Source organism: Gigantopelta aegis, chromosome 10, assembly GCF_016097555.1.
Source record: "Gigantopelta aegis isolate Gae_Host chromosome 10, Gae_host_genome, whole genome shotgun sequence".
Lineage (NCBI taxonomy): Eukaryota > Metazoa > Mollusca > Gastropoda > Neomphalida > Peltospiridae > Gigantopelta > Gigantopelta aegis.
This window is the reverse complement of record NC_054708.1, coordinates 63261790-63283518: the sequence shown is the minus strand read 5'-3', so window position 1 is coordinate 63283518 and position 21729 is coordinate 63261790. Positions and strand designations below refer to the sequence as shown.

The 21729-nt window shown below is 36.0% G+C and overlaps 1 protein-coding gene across 7 annotated transcripts in view; it reads right to left on the bottom strand.

Annotated features, from left to right (window-relative positions):
• The window catches only part of LOC121383342 (ras GTPase-activating protein nGAP-like), a 222678-nt gene that overhangs the window by 52175 nt on the left and 148774 nt on the right, over nt 1-21729 (bottom strand). The window lies entirely within an intron of this gene.

Here is a 21729-nt window from a genome sequence, read left to right as displayed (position 1 = left end):
TTAAAAACAACACTTCTACAATATGTGTTCTTAGTATGTATGTATGTATGTATGTATGTATGTATGTATGTATGTATGTGTGTATATATGTATGTGTGTATATATGTATGTGTGTATATATGTATGTATATATATATATATATATATATATATATATATATATATATATATATATATATATATATATATATATATATATATATATATATATATATATATATATATATATATATATAAAAACATTTAAAAAACATTTATGATGTAAATCTACAGTTCTGCAATAATATTAATTACATCATTTATATAAAAAATACATATCTAAAAACAACAACCCAACAACAGCAACAAACCAGTAACCTTTTCATGAAATTAAAATAATCACCTTTCCACACAGAGTTTTGCAACAATAAGTTCCTCAACTAAGAAAAAGCAGTAAGTGTTCCATGTTGATAAACGACAAAGTTCTGCAACAAGTCTTACAAAAGGAAACAAACTCTCGACCAGTCCTGTCAGAGAGAGGCCACATAAACCCGTAGTTAATTCTGACACCACAATGGGGGACAGTATGAAGAATTAGGACTCCAGCTCAGGTCTAAATCAAAGGCTAATCCTGGGATTAACTCTTGAACGTCTGCCAGACTTGTACGCCGACATTAACACTAAACCTGTGAACACAAGACCTTCTATAAGACAATAAAAATACGATTAAATTACTCTCCTGGGTGTGTGGGGATCCTGGGAAATATGTCTTGATAAACATGCAGCATCTCACCCCCTCATCCCTGGCCAATACTTGATATCTCTTTGTGAAGTACACAACAAAAGAAGACTCAAACGTACATATGATAATTCAAGAGCTAAAAGATAATGGGTGTAGGTTACTTACCAGTGGCAGATCCAGAAAATCCATTGGGGGTGGGGGGGGGGGGGGGGGGGGGCACAGTGACATGAGATGGAATGCTAAGGGAACTTTTGGGGAGGTTTAGAGGAGGATCTTAAAAAAAAGAAGTAAATTAATATATAATAAATTTATAACTATCGCAAAATTTAGAGAGGCCCGGGCTCCTGGGACCCCCCCCTCCCTAGATCCGACTCTACTTACATACACATCAATGTATGGTATTATCAAATGTCATCTGTACAGGTATCTTTAGTTTTGTCGGTGTATCATATTTACAGCTGGGTGTGTTCATCCATGCTGGTCTACCTGATATAGAGAGCATATCCATATCTACAAAACCTTAAATTAACCAGCCTCGGTGGTGTAGTGGTTAAACCTTAAGACTGGTAGGGGCTGGGTTCAAATCCCAGTACCAACTTCCACCCAGAGTAATTCTTAATAAAGGTTAAGAACACTACACTAACTTCTCTCTCATTAATCCTTAACTACCAACAGGCAGCTCATATAGTTGGAGGTGTGTGACCAGGACAACCGTAATTGAATATAAAGTATGAAAATAAATTGAAATTAAATTTCATGAACCTACAAACTTCACCCCTCCCCCTGTCATCAGTGTATCCAAATACAGAGTACGGCATATAATTACAAGATTCTCTTTATACAGCTTTTTAAAATATTATTTACTACACATATTTACATGCATACCCCCCCCCCACCCCTTCAAAAAAAACCCAAAACCCACCCGAACCTGAAGTATTTATTTTCTATAATCTACACTCTAAAAATCTTTGCTAATTATACTATTGTAAGAAATTATTATACACATAATGAAGAAAATTTATCTTGTGTATCTTAAGCACATACTTATGGGGTAGTTTTTAGCACAAGCTAGCATGTATGTACATTTTGTGACACCTATTGGAGCCTTAAAACCAGTCAGCTGTTACACTAATTGGTCAACTTGTATTAAAAGAACAAAAACATTACCTGGTTATGTCACATCAAAGCAATTTGCATTAAACATGCCATATAGTATACTGGTCTGTGTTTGTGTACACAGTTACAAGTTACACTTTAAAACAACAGAATAATAGACCAGCTGAAACTTGATCTTACATATTCTAATTTGTTTTTAATGCATACACAATTATCAATGATATGTAATGACTTCCATGTACATATTGTTTTTTGGCAGAGTTACATAGATTTAAAAAGAATATCGGTTTGTACACCAACATACTTTAATGCAAATAAAAATACAAGAAGCATTTTACATTGTAATTGTTACTAATTTTAACTACAGCTATTGGGAGGTAAAATCAAAATGTAGTTACTATAAATATTAGGTTAACCTGAAACATATTGGTTAATCTGAAACATATTGGTTATACAGATTGTATTGTAAGGACAAAGATATAAATAATTCACATGAATAGATACCTGAAACAAGCACATAAGCTGCACATCTCAACAGTTACTTAAGACTGGCAGAGGGAGGGAGCAAGAGAGAGAGAGAGAGAGAGAGAGAGAGAGAGAGAGAGAGAGAGAGAGAGAGAGAGAGAGAGAGAGAGAGAGAGACACAGACAGACAGACAGAGACAGAGAGACACACACAGAGAGAGAGAGAGAGAGAGAGAGAGAGAGAGAGAGAGAGAGAGAGAGAGAGACAGACAGACAGACAGACAGACAGACAGACAGACAGACAGACAGACAGACAGAGAAGAGACACAGAGAGAGACAGACAGAGACAGGGAGAGGGGGAGAGAAACAGGGAGAGAAAGAAACAGAAAAAAGTGAGAAAGGGAGGGGACAGAGAGACGAGAAACAGAATGAGAGGGAGAAAGAAATAGGGAAAAAGAGAGAAACAGAGACAGACAGAATGAGAGAGAGAAGAGTGAAAAGGAAGCAAAAATGGATGACAGTGAGAGGAATACAGTAGGCTACATCTCCTGATGATTAAAAAGGTCCCAGCACTATTGCTCCCAACTTCAAAATGAGCCAAATGAACAGCCTGCCCTAATTAATTCTCATTAAACACATATCTGTGACTTACTGTTTTCTGTGGTGAATAACAGCAGGCAGCCAGGGTAGAGCCTCTTAAAGGTGTGATATCACAGGTAACACATGAGTAACAGCAGGTAATACATCCCTTTGATTGTATTGTCTGTGTATCTCAGTCCCTACACATGGGCCATGGGGGGGGGGGGGGGATAATTGTTCTTCCCAGTTCAAAGGGACCACAGAGTCAGGTTTAAGAGATAAACAAACAATTAGCAGTCATTATGTACTTGAAGCAGCATATCACACTGTTTGAACATCACTGATAAAGCACACCCTATGGAATTTGACATGTTACTCAACATCACGATTAATTAACCTGTATGCTTGTTATGTCTAGTTCCATCCAGATGGTGTGTTTTTTTATAGCATATACTTATATATAACAATATTATATAGTGCTATGACTATAACTGTTATGTAAGTGCTTAGATAAGTAACTACCTGGCAGCACTGATTGTTGCAGACATATATCAGTATTCAATAACTGGTATTAAACACTGTGGTATGTGGTGTGCTGGTGACACAATAACTGAAAAAACCTATGATAAACTGATATTCAAGGCACTAGAACTACACGTCAAGGATAGTGTGTGACAAAACACACATATAAATCATTTTCTGAATCATCAATATCAACAACAAAAATCATGAATAAAACATCATGTGTCCTGCCCTGGGTATACACACCTGCACATGACAAAGTCATACAGAGTATCCATGAAGACAGATATTAAACCCTAAGGATATAATTATGACCATGTTAATAAAATACATGTAGTAAAAGAAATATCCCACAGGAGAGGTGCATGGAGGGTGGAAAAGGTGGACAATGTATAGTTATAAATGAAATATGATTATCATGCATTCATAATTAAAGTCTTTTAGCAGGAAGTGTTATGTATTTAAAAATACTATGGTTTAGCCAAAATCTACTAGTAACCTAATTAAAAAAAAAGAATGTGTTAAACTAGATACTAAAACATACATATTTACCCATATTTCTTCCGACGATACATGCTTATGCTTGGTATATAAACATCACAACTTCAACTATTAAAATCCACCAAACATCCATGTTCAACACCTGTGATATACATCTATAGTCCGCCCCCCAGAGAAAGCCTTTTTTCATACTATGAAATTTACTACAAATTATTTATCTTCTGAACTGATTGCTTTGTAAATTGCACATAACAATAGATTGTTTTTTTTCTTCCCAAAACACTTTTACTTTTCTTTTTATGTCAAACTAAACTGAAATTATTTACAACAAAAACTTTTAATGAATGGTGGGATGGACTATAGTACTAGTTACCACATACATTCCTACAGACTACTCGGTTTGTAACTGAACATCAATATCCAACAACTGTGAACATAGCTGATATGTACAATGGAATGCCAATACAGACACATAGAAAAATATTGATCAGCCTTTTCATACTACTATATGAATCATATAGACTAGTATATAGGCTACACATTTGTACCATGTTGAACGAAAAAGCATTAAGTACAAACATGATCAGCAGGATACACCTGGAACATCTGTCGGAGCCCATGGTAGCACTAACGACTGTACGAATAGCATGCCAAGCTGCAGGTAAAACCCAGGTTTAAATACACAGTGTAAAACATTTACCTTGGAGAGACTTGAAAAGCAGAAGGTTTAAAAAAACCAAACTTCAGTACATCACAGTCCTTAGTAAGTAAACAAATCAATGAGTAAATGTTGTTGTGGAAACACTGACTTAGTCAGTTCCGCACACACGCCACCGTACATGCAGCCACATAAACTGTTGCTCCCAGAACCTATGTTACTCCTCCGTTACTCCCAGTACGAGATGAGCCATGTATTTCCTGTATGCGAGGAGAGAGAGAGAGAGAGAACGAGAGAGAAAGGCTTGGCTGAAATAGTCCTGATTTCACCAATGGAAACTTCAAACAGGGGAAGCCAGGAGAGTTCTATTTTTAACTGCCGCAAACTCATCAGGGGCAATTAGCCGGCCCCGAGCTGCCGAGCCAGCTCACAATGTTGAAACAATGAGAATCTGCACTTCTTAAATCAATGCCAATGAACAAATTGTTACACTACACATGCCTGGTCAGGGCAGATCAAGGCAAGGGGTTAATTGAGAGGGGTGTTGGAGTAAGAATATCATAGGCAGAATGTGTGGAACCAATCATTAAATAAATCCATTATACTATAACACATGCTAGTCATGGGAGATAAAGATGGCTATTTAATAGCATGAGATGAGGGGTGTTGAAATATTAACATCATATTGAGAGTATGGCAGAAGATGCTGATTCAGTCAGCAACTAAATGTAGTACATTACATGTATATACATAATCTATTTTGGGCTGATAAAGGCAGATGTTCACTAAGCTGAGGATCTTGAAGAAAAATATACTGAAAATATGTCAATCTTACAAATTTAAGCAATGGGAAATTGCAGCTGTTAGTAGACTTCACTAGAGCACTTTGATTTATTAATCATCAGCTACTGGATGTCAAACATTTGGTCTTAGAGAGGAAACCCGCTACATTTATCCATTAATATTATGAGATGTTTTATACGCACCATCCCACAGATAGGGTAGCATATACCACAGCCTTTGATACTCCAAACATGGTGCACTGGTTGGAACGAGAAATAGTCTAATATGGACCCACCGATGGGAATCGATCCCAAACCTACCACTCATCAAACAAGTATTTATGGCACTGTGATGAGACTGATGTAGCCAAAACATTTATTATATTGACTGAGGATGGAGGCCGAGGTCAATATTTAGTTTTTGTGCTCCATAAATAGGGGATAATAAACAAGTTACCAGTTATTATCAAATTTATGTCCCGAGTGAAATAATTTTCACTTGCCACAAGCTTTAGCGAGTGACAAGTGAAAATTATTTCACGAGGGTCATAAATTTTATAATAACTGGTACCGAGTTTGTTATTCTGTTTATTACCCCAGCTATTAGTATTCTTCTTTTAGCCTTTATTTTTGATACAGCCTACATCGGCTACACGTCCATGCATGTAAAAACGACGTAAACTACTATAATGTGCTGGGTATTGCTTTAACTTTGTATTTTATTCACGGTTCACAGCTAATTTACAAAACCCAAAGTTCTATACATTCTGTAAAAAGAAAAAAAATCTCTATTGAATTGCATTAAACTACCATTTTATTACAAGTTTAACACTGAAACCAGAAAGACATAAACGCAAACGCTTTAAACTACGTGATGTCATTGTGTGTGACTTGCCAAATCGTGAAGACGTCATATTTAGTACCGACAAGGTGATTGGTTTGTTGGCGTCAAATCGTCCAATAGTAGTGTACGTTAAACCAATGCATGATAATTTCTCAGTGAGAAATTATGATTTTAATTTTTTCTGTTATGAGTGCCTGCTGGGGTAATAAAAACATCATATCAATATCATCACAGTGCCATAATTCAATCATTTAATAAAGAAAGAAATACACAAACTTGGCCTAATTACAAGCAATCGAGCACTGTGCAATCTAGTAAATATAAGTATATTGCACTATGATGTCATACATGAAACAGAACGTCATCTGTATAATGCTAAAATTTCCGAATTTTAATGAACAAACCAATAGTGTTCATTGATCAATGCTAGGGGATTCCCTGTTTTACACCAGAAATAGTGCAATATCATGATTTATAGGTTTACAGAAGCACAGAAATAGTGCAATATCATGATTTATAGGTTCACAGAACCACAGAAATAGTGCAATATCATGATTTATAGGTTCACAGGACCACAGAAATAGTGCAATATCATGATTTATAGGTTCACAGGACCACAGAAATAGTGCAATATCATGATTTATAGGTTCACAGAACCACAGAACAGTCCAATATGATCTCAAATGGAATGACACATGACGTAACATTAATCAATTGGAAGTTATGTAGAATATGCATGAGGTAATAAATTAATTTATGACATAAAATGATCAGGGAAGATCAATATCATGTTTTAATTTAAACAAAGGTATTAAACAAAATTATTATTATTTTATTTCATTATTTTTCCTTTTGGTTGAATCTATAGCCAAATTATTAGTTGGAACCCCTGACCCCAGGTCATTCCCCAGGTCAAAAAGTGCCATACATAGCTGCTAATAATTGGGACTTTCAGTTTGATTTCGAGGAGTATGGGATGTGGCTCAGTGGTAAAGCACTTGCTCGACGTGCAATTGATCCAGGATCCAGGATCGATCCCAATTGTTTGATCCATTGGGTAATTTCTTGTTCCAGCCACTCAACTTTCAACCTGCCTATGCCAAATTAGCCAATTGCTAAATTCTATCTAAATTGGCTACAACATTTAATTTTTGACTATTAAAATTTTGCATAAATTAAAAACAATTTTCGACATATCTGAAAATTGGCTAAAACAAAATACTTTCTAGTATGACCCAACTCTACTTAGAAAAAATGGGATGACCATAATTTAAAAATATATATTATCTTCTTTTCATTTGCTTGTTGACTACACATCGAGGCCAGCAGTGACTATGAATGATACTGTTATCTGTAGATCACTTCTTGTGCCATACAGCTTCTTCTGGAGAGTTGTTATAGTTGTAAATGTATTATTTTTTTTATTGACATGAAGTTAAATAGAATACATATGTAACATTTTATATGGACCCATAGAGTTAAATGTAGCTTTAAAAAAATTCAAGAAAAGTTGAAAACAAAGCCGACCCACCATTGCTTTTTTTTTTTTTAAATATTCCTTGAAACAAAATTTGTTTTAAAGGTCCAGTCATGTCCAGCTCAATATAACTGTAATTAAAATGTTTTGAATGTTTTATTAAATAAAATTTGTTCAATGTGGTGAGTTGATTTCCAGATTTAGTCCTGACATACCTATATATATATTTAGCACAATGCCACTTTTATAATATGAAGCCATTGCAGTCACTTTGAAGACCTAAGACAGCAGATAATCCTGGCCAACTGTGAAATCTCCAATATCAACATTAATGGTCAGAAGCCTTATACAAAATCTTTGAAAAATGACTAAATATTTAAAGAATAATATCATTACAAAACACAGTAAAACAAAGGGAAGACAATAAAGGCATTTTTTAGACATAATGTTAATTTCTTTCTGATTAGAGTAGGACAAATATCCATGTTGGTGAATGGGTGATGGCAACCATGATAACAGTAACCTGGGTGTTGTAGATCATTAGGTCAAATGACAGCTATTACAGAACCAAGGAAAAAAGAAATTGCATATCCATCAATGGTGTAGGAAGGTGCAAAAAAGTGTGTGTGTGTGTGGGGGGGGGGGGGGGGCCATACTTTTATATTTACACACTTTTACACTATTATAAGGCAAATATAAAGCAAAATATCTGAAAAGTAGAGGGGGCACATGCTCCCCTTGTCCTCCCAAACCCCCCCCCCTCCCCGCTTCCTACGCCAGTGTCCATTTTCCAAACAACGTGTGTAAAAGTATCTACCGGTAAATACCTATTAATTAATTAGATGTTTTATTATAATACTCTACCACAAAAGCTTTTTTTTTTAAAAGAGAGTAATAAGTACCAATAATTTTAATAATTATACTTCATAATTACAAATAATGATACTTGCCGACACCACAGTCGAAGATCCATACATATAAATCAGGTAGATTCACCACGATACTGCAGCAAATGCAGTTCAGTGTAAGAAATATTTTGTGAACTTGGTGTGTGCTATTTGGATAAAACCATTTTCAATAGGATATCACTGCATTGTGTCCAATCCTGGATCAACCTAACAATGGAACATGGCAGGTGTTTCCGCTGGACAAGGGTCACCCTGGGTCAACAGACATGGGTTAAATACCTATTCTCTTCTATACCTGAAGTACCAGTGTCTCACAGCTCATATCAAAGGCTGTTTATATGTGCTGTCCTGTCCACCAGACAAGGGTCACCCTGGGTTGGCTAAAGGCTAAAAGGACTTTACGTGCACATTCAGAGCAAGCTGTTGTAGCGCACGCCTATACTGGGCACAGGGACCAGCCTTGGCCGGATCTCTCTGTCCAGGACAGGTAAAAGGTGTGTGTGGGAGGGGGGAGGGGAGTAAAGAAGGGACGCCTGCACTGGCAAGTGCAAGGGAGCACCAGCAGTCCAAGTATTGGTGACAGGAGTGGTCACCCTGGGTCAACAAACACAGGTTAAATACCCATTCTCTTCTATACCTGAAGTACCAGTGTCTCACAGCTCATATCAAAGACTGCGGTATGTGCTGTCCTATCTACCAGACAAGGGTCACACTGGGTCAACAGACACAGGTTAAATACCCATTCTCTTCTATACCTGAAGTACCAGTGTCTCACAGCTCATATCAAAGACTGCGGTATGTGCTGTCCTGTCCACCAGACAAGGGTCACACTGGGTCAACAGACACAGGTTAAATACCCATTCTCTTCCATACCTGAAGTACCTGTGTCTCACAGCTCATATCAAAGACTGCAGTATGTGCTGTCCTGTCCACCAGACAAGGGTCACACTGGGTCAACAGACACAAATTAAATACCCATTCTTGTACCTGTGTCTCAGATCATATCAAAAGCTGTGGTATGTGCTGTCCTGTCTGCCAGAGAAGGGGGGTGTCACACAGAATGACCAGATTCATAATTTTGTTCTCCATGGGTCAAGGAAGCTTCCCACCAAATTTAGTTGGAAAAGGTATTGTGAATCTGAAGAAATTACTTTAAATGCATTTTTCTACATAACTATAATAAAGTTCACCCTTTCCCTGTGGACAACCAGAATAGTCAAAATAATTGATTGACCTTTACATATATGAAGACAATTCATTAAAGTATTTCTGGTGTAGAAATGATTTGTAAAATTTGGCCCATTATGTGAAATCTTTTTTTTTAACAAATAATGGAGCAATAATATTTGAATCTGGGTCGTTTCGCCCTAAAACTATTTCGAACACTGCTTTGTTTCGCCCTTAGTCCTATTCACCCAGGGTTGGTTTTCCCTAAATCTCATTCATAGCAAGTCGTCCCCCCTCCCCCTCCAATTTTTTTTTTTTATTATAGTTTTGAAGTATTTTTTTCTTCCGTTTATTCATTATCAAATATTAGGTAATTTTCGGTCTTTGGATATTAATGCCTTATCAGCTGTTTACTTTCTGTCAGCTGAAGCTAGGCGAAATCAACATATCGTGCTCGGTGTTTGAACCTCAGCTGGGTGAGGTATGTAGTATATTTAATAAGAAACCACAGCACATCAGTAATATGCAGTGTGACAGTTCATAAATTAATTATTAATGTGAATACATTGTCAGCATATTATCTAATGCCTGTACGTATTTTGTGTATATGGCTTGAGTAAATGACATTGTAATAAAATTATAATAGGGCCTATTATTTTTATCTGTAAATATAAATACGCAATGTCTGACATGTAAAGTAAAAATCAATGGATATAGGACAAATCAGTTAATAAATGTACTTTATTAACAAAATAAAAATTAGGGCAAATTGAAACATGGGGCGAAAAGACTTGGTTGGAGGTACGATTCGACCCTACTCAAAATGACTTGAGTGAACTAGTAATAAGGGCCTGTTACCATAATATTTATAATAATTTGTCAAGAAAACATTGAAATAAATTATGGAAAGAAAAACAAAATCCAAGGTTAATGGTTATTCCCCCCAAAAAGATGCCTTTTAAAGTGTGGCAACATGAGTTGATCCACTTGCAAAAAAATAATATTAAAAAAATAAAATAAAAATAAATCGATAATTTTTTAGGAAAAAACAATCATAACCGTAAAACTTACCTGCAAAGATGAATATCCCGTTTCAACTGCGAAATGTGTGAAAGTTTGGAACATATCCTCTTGAGGGTTCTGAAACCCATAACATGCTTCACATCGGTGGCCATACTGTACGGGGACATACACCATAAGACAAATGAAGCACCAAACAAAAAGACATCAATCTTGACACACAGAAAGTAGAATCCTGGTTTGCACTCTATCCTGCCCTCCACCGATTGGCCTAACCCAACCACAGTAAGACCTGAGCCTATTTTTAATCTCGTTCATGTACGATGTGTTCCTTCCATTGTGATCTCACAGCATGTAACAACATCCTTCTGTCAACAGAACAAGGGGTGCACTGACCACAATTAGCCGGATCGCTCCACAATCATGTACAACCCTCTTTCTTTCAATACATCCCCACATGGAACATGGCCAGGGAGCGTACACAGTGTATTCAAACAAGACAAGCCGTTTTTAGGCATTTCAAGAGAATATGACACTGTGTATATATACAAATACACCTGTCTATCTCAAGTTGATAGTGTACTTGTGTTTGGTGTTTTTGTTGATTGGTCTAAGGAAATCAATGATTTATTTATCATGGTATGACAAGAGACAAGTGTAAATCACAAGGTATTAAAGAATATCCATGTATTTAAACAAATCAAGCTGTGTTTAGGCATTCAAGATAATATGACACCATACATACCACAAATTGATAGTGTACTTGTGTTGGGCAGTTAATTGGTGAAATCAGTTATAAGAGAAAAGTGTAAAGGTAATAAATAATATCCATGTATTCAAACAAATCAAACTGTTTGTAGTTATATCAAAAGAATATGACACCATATATGTATACCAGTCTATCACAACTTGACAGTGTATTTGTTTTGTGTTTTTGTTAATTGTTTTAGGGAAATCAAAGTGATTTCTTTATTATAGTATAACAATGGAAACCTGAAAACCACAAAGTAATAAAGTATCTGGCTGTCACTTATGTACAGTAATATGCATGACAACTGAACTCCCCCACCATAATATGACAATAAAAACCAGGCTATCACAAATTGATGGAGTATTTGTTTTGTTGTTTTAGGGACATTTGTCTCTTCTTTATTATAGATTGACAATAAAAATTAGTATTTCACAAAGTGATAAAATATTTGCCTGTGTCATACATTCAAATATAATTTGCATGTCATCAAAAAGTTACCATAATATAACAATAAAACCAGTCTATAATAATCAAAGGCTGATCATGTATATGCTTTGTGTTTTGTTAATTGTTCTACAGAAATCAGCATCACTTTTTTTAATTGTGGTATGACAATAGCAGCCTACAAATTATGAGTTTACTTTAATAAAAGTATCTGCAGTCTCACATACTCATTCAAAAGAATATGTATGGCAATAAAACTTTACTACAATAAGATAATAAAAACCAGTCTGTCACAAGCTGATGGTCTATTTGATTTGGTAAATGCTTTATGATGGTCAGTGCCACTTATACGAGTTACCTTTGTTAATTGATTCAGGGTACTTGGAGCAATAATGCTAACTGCTTTATATGTGGATTGCTTTGTGGTAATTGCTCTGTTAATTGCTCAAATAACAGGATGGACTCTGATTAGTTTACTATTGAGTTTAGAGATCATTTTCTTCCCAGACACACTTCTACAAAGGGCTGTTGTTAATCACATTGTGGGAGTGGAGGTGCATTAAAAAAAAAAAAAATCCTGCCCCGAGTCAGACCACCGATCATATCTGAGGCTGAACTCGGGGTAGGCGTGTTCGAAACCATAGAGTTATAGGAGCACGTTAAAACCATATCTAAGTCTAATTAAAAAAAAACCCCCACCTCAGTGGTGTACTAGTTAAGTCATCAGACTACAGGCTGGTAGGTACTGGGTTCACATCTGGGTAGGTGTAAGGCCACTACACCAACGTCTCTCTCAATAACCATACCGGCCTCGTGGTTAAGTCATCAGACTACAGGCTGGTAGGTACTGGGTTCACATCTGGGTAGGAGTAGAGCCACTACACCAACATCTGTCTCAATAACCATACCGGCCTCGTGGTTAAGTCATCAGACTACAGGCTGGTAGGTACTGGGTTCACATCTGGGTAGGAGTAAAGCCACTACACCAACGTCTCTCTCAATAACCATACCGGCCTCGTGGTTAAGTCATCAGACTACAGGCTGGTAGGTACAGGGCTCACAGCCCGGTACCGGCTCCCACCCAGAGTGAGTTTTAACAACTCATTGGGTAGGTGTAAGGCCACTACATCCACCCTCTTTTCTCTGACTAACCACTAACAATTAACAACTAACTACTGTCCTGGACAGACAGCCCAGATAGCTGAGGTGTGTGCCCAGGACAGCATGCTTGAACCTTAATTGAATATAAGCACGAAAATAAGTTGAAACAAAAATAACTAACCATAAATAACTAACCACTAACACACTGTCGTTGACAGATAGCCCAGATTGCTGAGGTATGTGCCCAGGACAGTGTGCTTGAAATGAAGCTGGATATATGCATGAAAACAACTATAAATGGAATGTGCAGTTAAAATTTGGTTTAGACCATGAATACATAGGGACAATGATATAGCAGACCCACAGGCATGAAAAAAATAGGGTTCCTATACCACCCCCCATCTCACATTTCATCAAGTTTGGAATGGCTTTAACCTGCCAGTTAGAAATAGGGTTCCTACCACCCCCCATCTCACATTTCATCAAGTTTGGAATGGCTTTAACCTGCCAGTTAGAAATAGGGTTCCTACCACCCCCCATCTCACATTTCATCAAGTTTGGAATGTCTTTAACCTGCCAGTTAGAAATAGGGTTCCTACCACCCCCCATCTCACATTTCATCAAGTTTGGAATGGCTTTAACCTGCCAGTTAGAAATAGGGTTCCTACCACCCCCCATCTCACATTTCATCAAGTTTGGAATGGCTTTAACCTGCCAGTTAGAAATAGGGTTCCTACCACCCCCCATCTCACATTTCATCAAGTTTGGAATGGCTTTAACCTGCCAGTTAGAAATAGGGTTCCTACCACCCCCCATCTCACATTTCATCAAGTTTGGAATGGCTTTAACCTGCCAGTTAGAAATAGGGTTCCTACCACCCCCCATCTCACATTTCATCAAGTTTGGAATGGCTTTAACCTGCCAGTTAGAAATAGGGTTCCTGCCACCCCCCATCTCACATTTCATCAAGTTTGGAATGGCTTTAACCTGCCAGTTAGAAATAGGGTTCCTACCACCCCCCATCTCACATTTCATCAAGTTTGGAATGGCTTTAACCTGCCAGTTAGAAATAGGGTTCCTACCACCCCCCATCTCACATTTCATCAAGTTTGGAATGGCTTTAACCTGCCAGTTAGAAATAGGGTTCCTACCACCCCCCATCTCACATTTCATCAAGTTTGGAATGGCTTTAACCTGCCAGTTAGAAAACTTCATATAGCAGTTCTATGGTTATCCATGAATAGTTAACATAAATCAAAGATTCAAATGACAAAAAAGATTAGGCAACTTCCATATTTCAATACATGACTAGATATTTGTTATGAAAGTCAAATCTAATCTAATCAAGTTTTTTAATTTGTTTTTGTTTTAAGGACACCTTTAAGAACACATTGATTTATTAATCATCAGCTATTGGATGTCAAACATTTGGTATCGGTAATCAAATATTGGATATAAACAACTGGTCTTAGAGACGAAACCAGCTACATTTTTTCCTTGGTAGCAAGGTATCTTTTATATGCACCGTCCCACAGACAGGATAGCACATACCACGGCCACTGATATGCCAGCTGAATATGCTCAAGTGTTCATCTATTTGAACTAGCAGCAATCTGCCTTAAAAAGAAATCTCAATAATATTCCCACATATCATCTAATGACAAGATGCAACTTGTTATATAAAAGGTCACTTAAAAATACAAACACTTTAATTGCCCATATGTCAATCTTCAAAGCTGTGGAGTTTTTAATTCTTTACGGCACTTTTTTTTTTTTTTACTGTGGACTATATTTGACATTTTTTCACAGCCTGTTTTTAGCTGTAGACATTTTGTTACTTGCAGGGTTTGCTAATACTTCTTTGGAACATTTTGCTCAGAATAATATACATATCACCGAGTTATTCTATAAACTGATATGCGATTAAATGAAGCTGGCTGTATCAAGTACCTATTTGTTAGATAACAGGTCTTAGGAATTCTTCCAGGCAAGATTTATGTTCAGAATTGCATCACGATTCCATACTCAAGTTTCAGATATTGCCACACAATTCGAAAATGTTAAACAGATTAAATTGATTAGCACTGTGGCTAATCACTGATATTTTAAAAACGAAATGAACCCCAAATTCTCCATATGGTTGCTTGACATCTAGGATGACTGTATAGTACATATATTCTCAACAATTAGTTTTTTTTCTACAATTTATATCGCAAAGTACTCATGTAGTACTTTCTATTTAGCAAATATGAAATACTTCAATATTATTCAAGTATATTCAAATTTCTCTTAACGAGTCTGAACATTAGAAAAAATTATCAAAATATATTTTGAACCAAAAAAATAAATAAAAGAAAGATTTTTTTTTTTTATCAAAATAAACTGACAAAAATACAAATTTTATGTAAAATTTGCTAGAAATAATTTTGAGAGTAACAGGTGAAGAAAAGGAAATCGTGCAATGACAGCCAAAAACAATGTCTGCCATTTTCCTCATATCCTTCAGGATAAATCCCTTTGATCCTACTAACTTGGCTCCAAGAAGCCCACCATTGTGGGCTTTACCCTCTCTTTGTTTACGTCAGAAAGACAAATATTGACAGCCCTCCGTTAAGCAGGGGATCCCAACAGCCTAATCGGACCTACAATCTTCTTTTCTGTCTCCAAGGGCAACAGGGTTATCCGGTTTAACAGGTGATTATTGTTCAAATGCAGCAGTTATTACAGGTAATATTTGCAAAAGAGTGCTAACAGTGGAGGTTTTTCTCGGGGTCACTTGTTCGAGCATGTACAATAATATGAGAGATTAAAATTGCTGCCAGTGACCATGATCTATTTGTTGCTGTTAATAATGAGCTGTTTGTTGCTGTTAATAAACCTTGTTTTCTTACTGAGATGCATATATGAAATTCAAAATAGCTTAGTTTAAGATTTGAAGGAAATAAATTTAGCATGGGTGAATTTTAATAGAAAGGAAATTGTTAGGTTAACTTTAATTCTTTTAAGACACTGAATTAGCTGTAAAACAATGGCATTAACCAAATACATCTGCAAATGAAAAACCTACTGGTAAATATACTAATTTTGTTATTTTAATACATGTATTGTGTATGTTTGCAGTCTCAAGCAATATAATAATTTTGTTATTTTAATACATGTATTGTGTATGTTTGCAGTCTCAAGCAATATACTAATTTTGTTATTTTAATACATGTATTGTGTATGTTTGCAGTCTCAAGCAATATACTAATTTTGTTATTTTAATACATGTATTGTGTATGTTTGCAGTCTCAAGCAATATAATAATTTTGTTATTTTAATACATGTATTGTGTATGTTTGCAGTCTCAAGCAATATAATAATTTTGTTATTTTAATACATGTATTGTGTATGTTTGCAGTCTCAAGCCTTAAAAAATTTACAATAAAATTAAGTCTAGGAAGGCCACCTGTAAACAATGATTTTAGGAACACGTGACTGTTGCATACCGGTTCTCACATTGTAACACCTGCTATTAAATATAGAACAGGTATGTATCAGAAGAAAGTATCACACATATTCACATTGTCAATGATTTTGTTGTTATTTTGTTGTTTTAATAAAATACCCCTTGAATTCTGGTTTGTATGAGATGGATATGTACTCAGGGGTAGAGCATATTCACCTGAGATAAAACTGCTTGTAGGACACATATTTCTTGGAGGGCTTATTGTTTTTTCTTCCCCTCAACTGGAACATAAAATATCATGGTATGTGCTATCATGTCAGTGCAAAATTGTGTATAAACAATATTACAGTCAAATACGTTTGCCAAATTCAGCTTTAATTTGCATTTGGCGATTTGACAAATGTCCTGATAGAAAACAGTTGTGTAATAATTAGCAAAAAGTCTTTGATATGCAGTTTGTCACATACAGAATAGCACATACCACAACGTTTGATAAACTAGTCATGGAAGATGAACAAAAAACAAAAAACAAACAAACCCCAAACCCATACAATAGATCTGTCTTAGGAGAATCAACCCATGATAAAATTGAGTCAATCATGTTACGTTCTACTCACATACAACATGAAAAAGGCTGAGTGAGATAAGTGATCTATGCTCTACTGCCTGTTTATTATGCATAAGCCCATTAGTGCTTTGATGAATGCAGTATGAGATCTGAGCCAGAAAACAGACATTTTCAATTATGTAAAACACTTAATCAGCTAAGTGATACTTTTTATTGGCAAGACATGGCCACAACTCAATGGATTCTTCAGGTTGGAAAGTATTATCTACTCCGGTTTCTGGAAAATCTGCTCTCATTAAAAAGAACCAGACATTGGGGTTTTGTTTTTTAACTCAATAAAATCTTCCAGATCTAAACTAAGTGGTTTTGTTGTGATTTGTTTGTAACAAAATATGAAATTCTATGTAACAAAAACCAGTTATATTTTGTAGTGACAAAAAGAATTAAATACTGTAATAAATGTATGTTTTTAGCATCTATGATATTTTTGTACATGAAGATGACACAAGAATGATAATGTTAATATATGTAACTGGAGATAGCTGAATGAGTCAATATAGATGAAGCCAAACTTCTTCATCAGTGTTAACTTTGTAATGTTTCAAGAGAGGAAGATGAACAAAATTATACTTTTTCTATTCTTTTACAAACATTAAGATAAACTGCCAATATATTTGGCGCCAAACTCTTTGATTCATATTCTTTAAGTAAACCAAATGACAGATGAATCATCAGGGTTTTTTTCATCTGTTTATGAAAGCTTAAATTTTCTTTTTGATAATGGTTTTATCATTTTGATTTCAGAATACAGGTGACCATGTTGTGAAGGATAGTAAGAGTCTCCAAAACAAACACTGGAACACATGTAACCTGATGACAGCCTTCTGTTCTTGTAACAACCTTGTTAGTTTAACATTTGTATCCATACAAATATAACAATCGGTAGTACTGTATCCATACAAATATAATACCATAACATATTATACTGAAAAATAATAATAGACATTGAAATCACAGATGATATATTATTAAACAAGAAATCCTGACACTATTGTAAAATACTTAATTTCCATAAGAAATATATATATATTTTTTTGCATTTGAATAAAATTTGTGAAAATAAATTCCATGATAATATTTAAGTACAAATCAAACTTGAATTAGCATAGTGCCTTCAAATTTAATTTTGTTTTCGCTCATTTTTTTATAACAAGTTTGAGGATTACGAAAAAGTACACAGGGTAGTCTGAGCTCCTTGCGTAAGCTTACAGCATTTTGTAAATAATAAACGTCAAAATGACTGACATCAGTACCAGTACTTCAGTTTTTTTACTGGGGAAGGAATGGGGGATTCGCAAAAGTAAATGCTCACGAACGAACTCATTTTAATTAAATGGGGAAAATAAAGTATTTTACAGTATTTGAAGAGGACACCAGTTGTAAAATAATTACTGGTCTAATACCCAGTGTTTTTGCTCATGTTCAGGTGTGTGTTTATTCCAATTAATTATTTTTAAAGATACTGACCTTAGTTATTAGTGTAAAATATTTTGCCTATTAGTTGTTTTTGTTTCTTTGTCATTAAATTATATATTATTTACATCTTGTTGTTGCTTCAGTTATCAATGCTGACAGATAGAAACTGTTTCTGGTCATCTGGATGTTTCTAGTTGCTCACAATGAACTTTAGGTCAGACATAATAGGAGCTATCTTGGGAATTATAGGTCAATGACTTTAATACAGGACCGGCCTCGGTGGCGTCATGGCAGGCCATCGGTCTACAGGCTGGTAGGTATTGGGTTCGGATCCCAGTCGAGGCATGGGATTTTTAATCGAGATACCGACTCCAAACCCTGAGTGAGTGCTCCGCAAGGCTCAATGGGTAGGTGTAAACCACTTGCACCGACCAGTGATCCATAACTGGTTCAACAAAGGCCATGGTTTATGCTATCCTGCCTGTGGGAAGCGCAAATAAAAGATCCCTTGCTGCCTGTCATAAAAAGAGTAGCCTATGTGCCGACAGCGGGTTTCCTCTAAGAACAGTGTCAGAATGACCATATGTTTGATGTCCAATAGCCGATGATAAGATAAAAAAATCAATGTGCTCTAGCGGCGTCGTTAAATAAAACAAACTTTACTTTTAATACAGGAAACACAAATCTAAATTTTTTAAGGTTTTGTTTAAGGACACCACTAGAGAACATGTAAAAAAAAAAGAAGAAGTTTGTTTTGTTCGGTGACACCCCTAGAGCACATTAATTCATTAATCATCGGCTATTGTAAGTCAAACATTGGATAATTCTGACACGTAGTCATAGAATAAATCTTCTACATTTTAGAGGAGTACTCTACTGACTGAATTGAGATTTGTATCAACCCTTCTTCTGTAATCACAGAATAATGCCAACAGAGGACCAAAGAGAGAATGGGACTGGAAACCTGCTGTCGCCACTTCATGGGCTACTCTTTTCGATTAGCAGCAAGGGATCTTTTATATGTACCATCCCACAGACAGGACAGTACATACCACAGCCTTTGTTAAACCAGCTGTGGAGCACAGGCTGGAACGAGAAATAGCCCAATGGGCCCACTGACAGGAATCGATCCTAGATTGATCACGATTCAGACGAGTGCTGTACCACTGAGCTACGTCCTGCCCCGCAGAGGGAAGAGTACCATACAAAAAACATTCATGGAGAATATCACATAAGTAATGTAAGGTGACATTGCATTATATTATATTAATTTTGGCTGTATTTTGTAAATACAATTGTAGTATTAATTTTTTTTAAATCCCACACATCCCACCTTTTACCCATCCTGTGGTAATTCCTGGAATAAGCTCAGCTGAAGTATTTCGTGTATGACACTCGCTCCAGCCAGTGCACCACGACTGGTGTAACAAAGGCCATGGTATGTGCTATCCTGTCTATGGGATGGTGCATATAAAAGATCCCTTGCTGCTAATCGAAAAGAGTAGCCGATGAAGTGGCGACAGCAGGTTTCCTCTCTCAATATCTGTGTGGTCCTTAACCGTATGTCCGACGCCATATAACCGTAAATAAAATGTGTTGACTGTGTTGTTAAATAAAACATTTCCTTATTCTGTGTATGACACTGCAGGATCTGCCTGACAGAACCAAGAGCTGCAGCTGTAGAACAGCTCAAGTCTATGTGCTCTGCAAACTGCCTCAGTTTTATAACCAATTAGTCTGGCTACACCTGCGTAACTGCTGCCTACCTCTTGTCATGTTGATATTATGATTTATATTTCAGCTTCTCCGCCATTAGAGCGCTGAGTCAGACCGTTCTCCATATCACACCAGCATGCAGTATACTCTAGTTTTATCTCGTACTTTCAAAAGTTTGTTTTGTTTAACAACATCACTTCACCACATTGATTTATTAATCATCCCCCACTGGATGTCAAACATGTGCTGATACGTAATCTTAGAGATGAAACCTGCTATATTTTTCCATTAGCAGTAAGGGATCTTTTATATGCACTATTCCACACAGGACAGCACATACCATGACCTTTGATAAATCAGCCATGATGCACTGGTTGGGATGGGACAAAAACCCAACCAGAAAATATGTCTACTAATGTGATTTGACCCTACAATGCAAGCATTACATTAAAGGACTCTACCCACTGAACTAGATCAACTCCCTTGTGTTATCAAAGGACTCTACCCACTGAACTAGATCAACTCCCTTGTGTTATCAAAGGACTCTACCCACTGAACTAGATCAACTCCCTTGTGTTATCAAAGGACTCTACCCACTGAACTAGATCAACTCCCTTATGTTATCAAAGCAATAACATGGAGCGGGGTGTGTATATGAAAAAAGACATGGAGTGAGGGGTGTGTGTGAGGGGAGTAATATAGGAGCTGAGGCCATAAGTGCCACGAGGTAATGTAAAAAGCACTTTGGAATGAATGACTGAATGCACAAAGAATACATTGGCTAGTGGGTGTCAATGAAGATCCTTATGGGTAAATACATACATATATACAAGTCAGATTTCAAATCATGTTTTTTTTTTAATGGATGTACATGTACACCTCTATTATGCTTTCATTCTGTTGTTTTGTTCTTGTTACCAGGAGGGTGAGCATTGGGGTTAGAGGAAGATACAAATTGCTTCCCCTTTTTGCAATTCTTTACTTTTAAGAAAAAATAGCCATAAATTTTACTACAAAAAATAAACTCATTAAAGAAATTCCAGGTGACACGCATATTATTTTCTTGTGTTCTTGCTTTGAGTTTCATTCTAGGTAGTGTTATCAGTTAAAAAGTAAAGCACTAAGTAGGTATTGTGCCAATACATCGTTCAAATTTTTCACATTAATAACTTCCTTACAATAATTTTATGTTTTACAGCAAATATAAATACTACTAGACAAAAGCAGTGAACTAAGTACAACATTGATTCTCAAACAGGAATGGTGCTTATCATTGATAACACTAGTATTTGAGGTTAATGTCACAGTGAATTCTTGAATGGGAGTAGGCATGTGTACATTATTCATGAAATGAAAATAGTACATTTAACATGCATGTATAGGTTCCTTTTATTTTTATCATTGAGTTTTCAGTCAATTTAAATTCTGGTCCATTCCATTTCCAGCAGGCAGTAAATGAATATAGA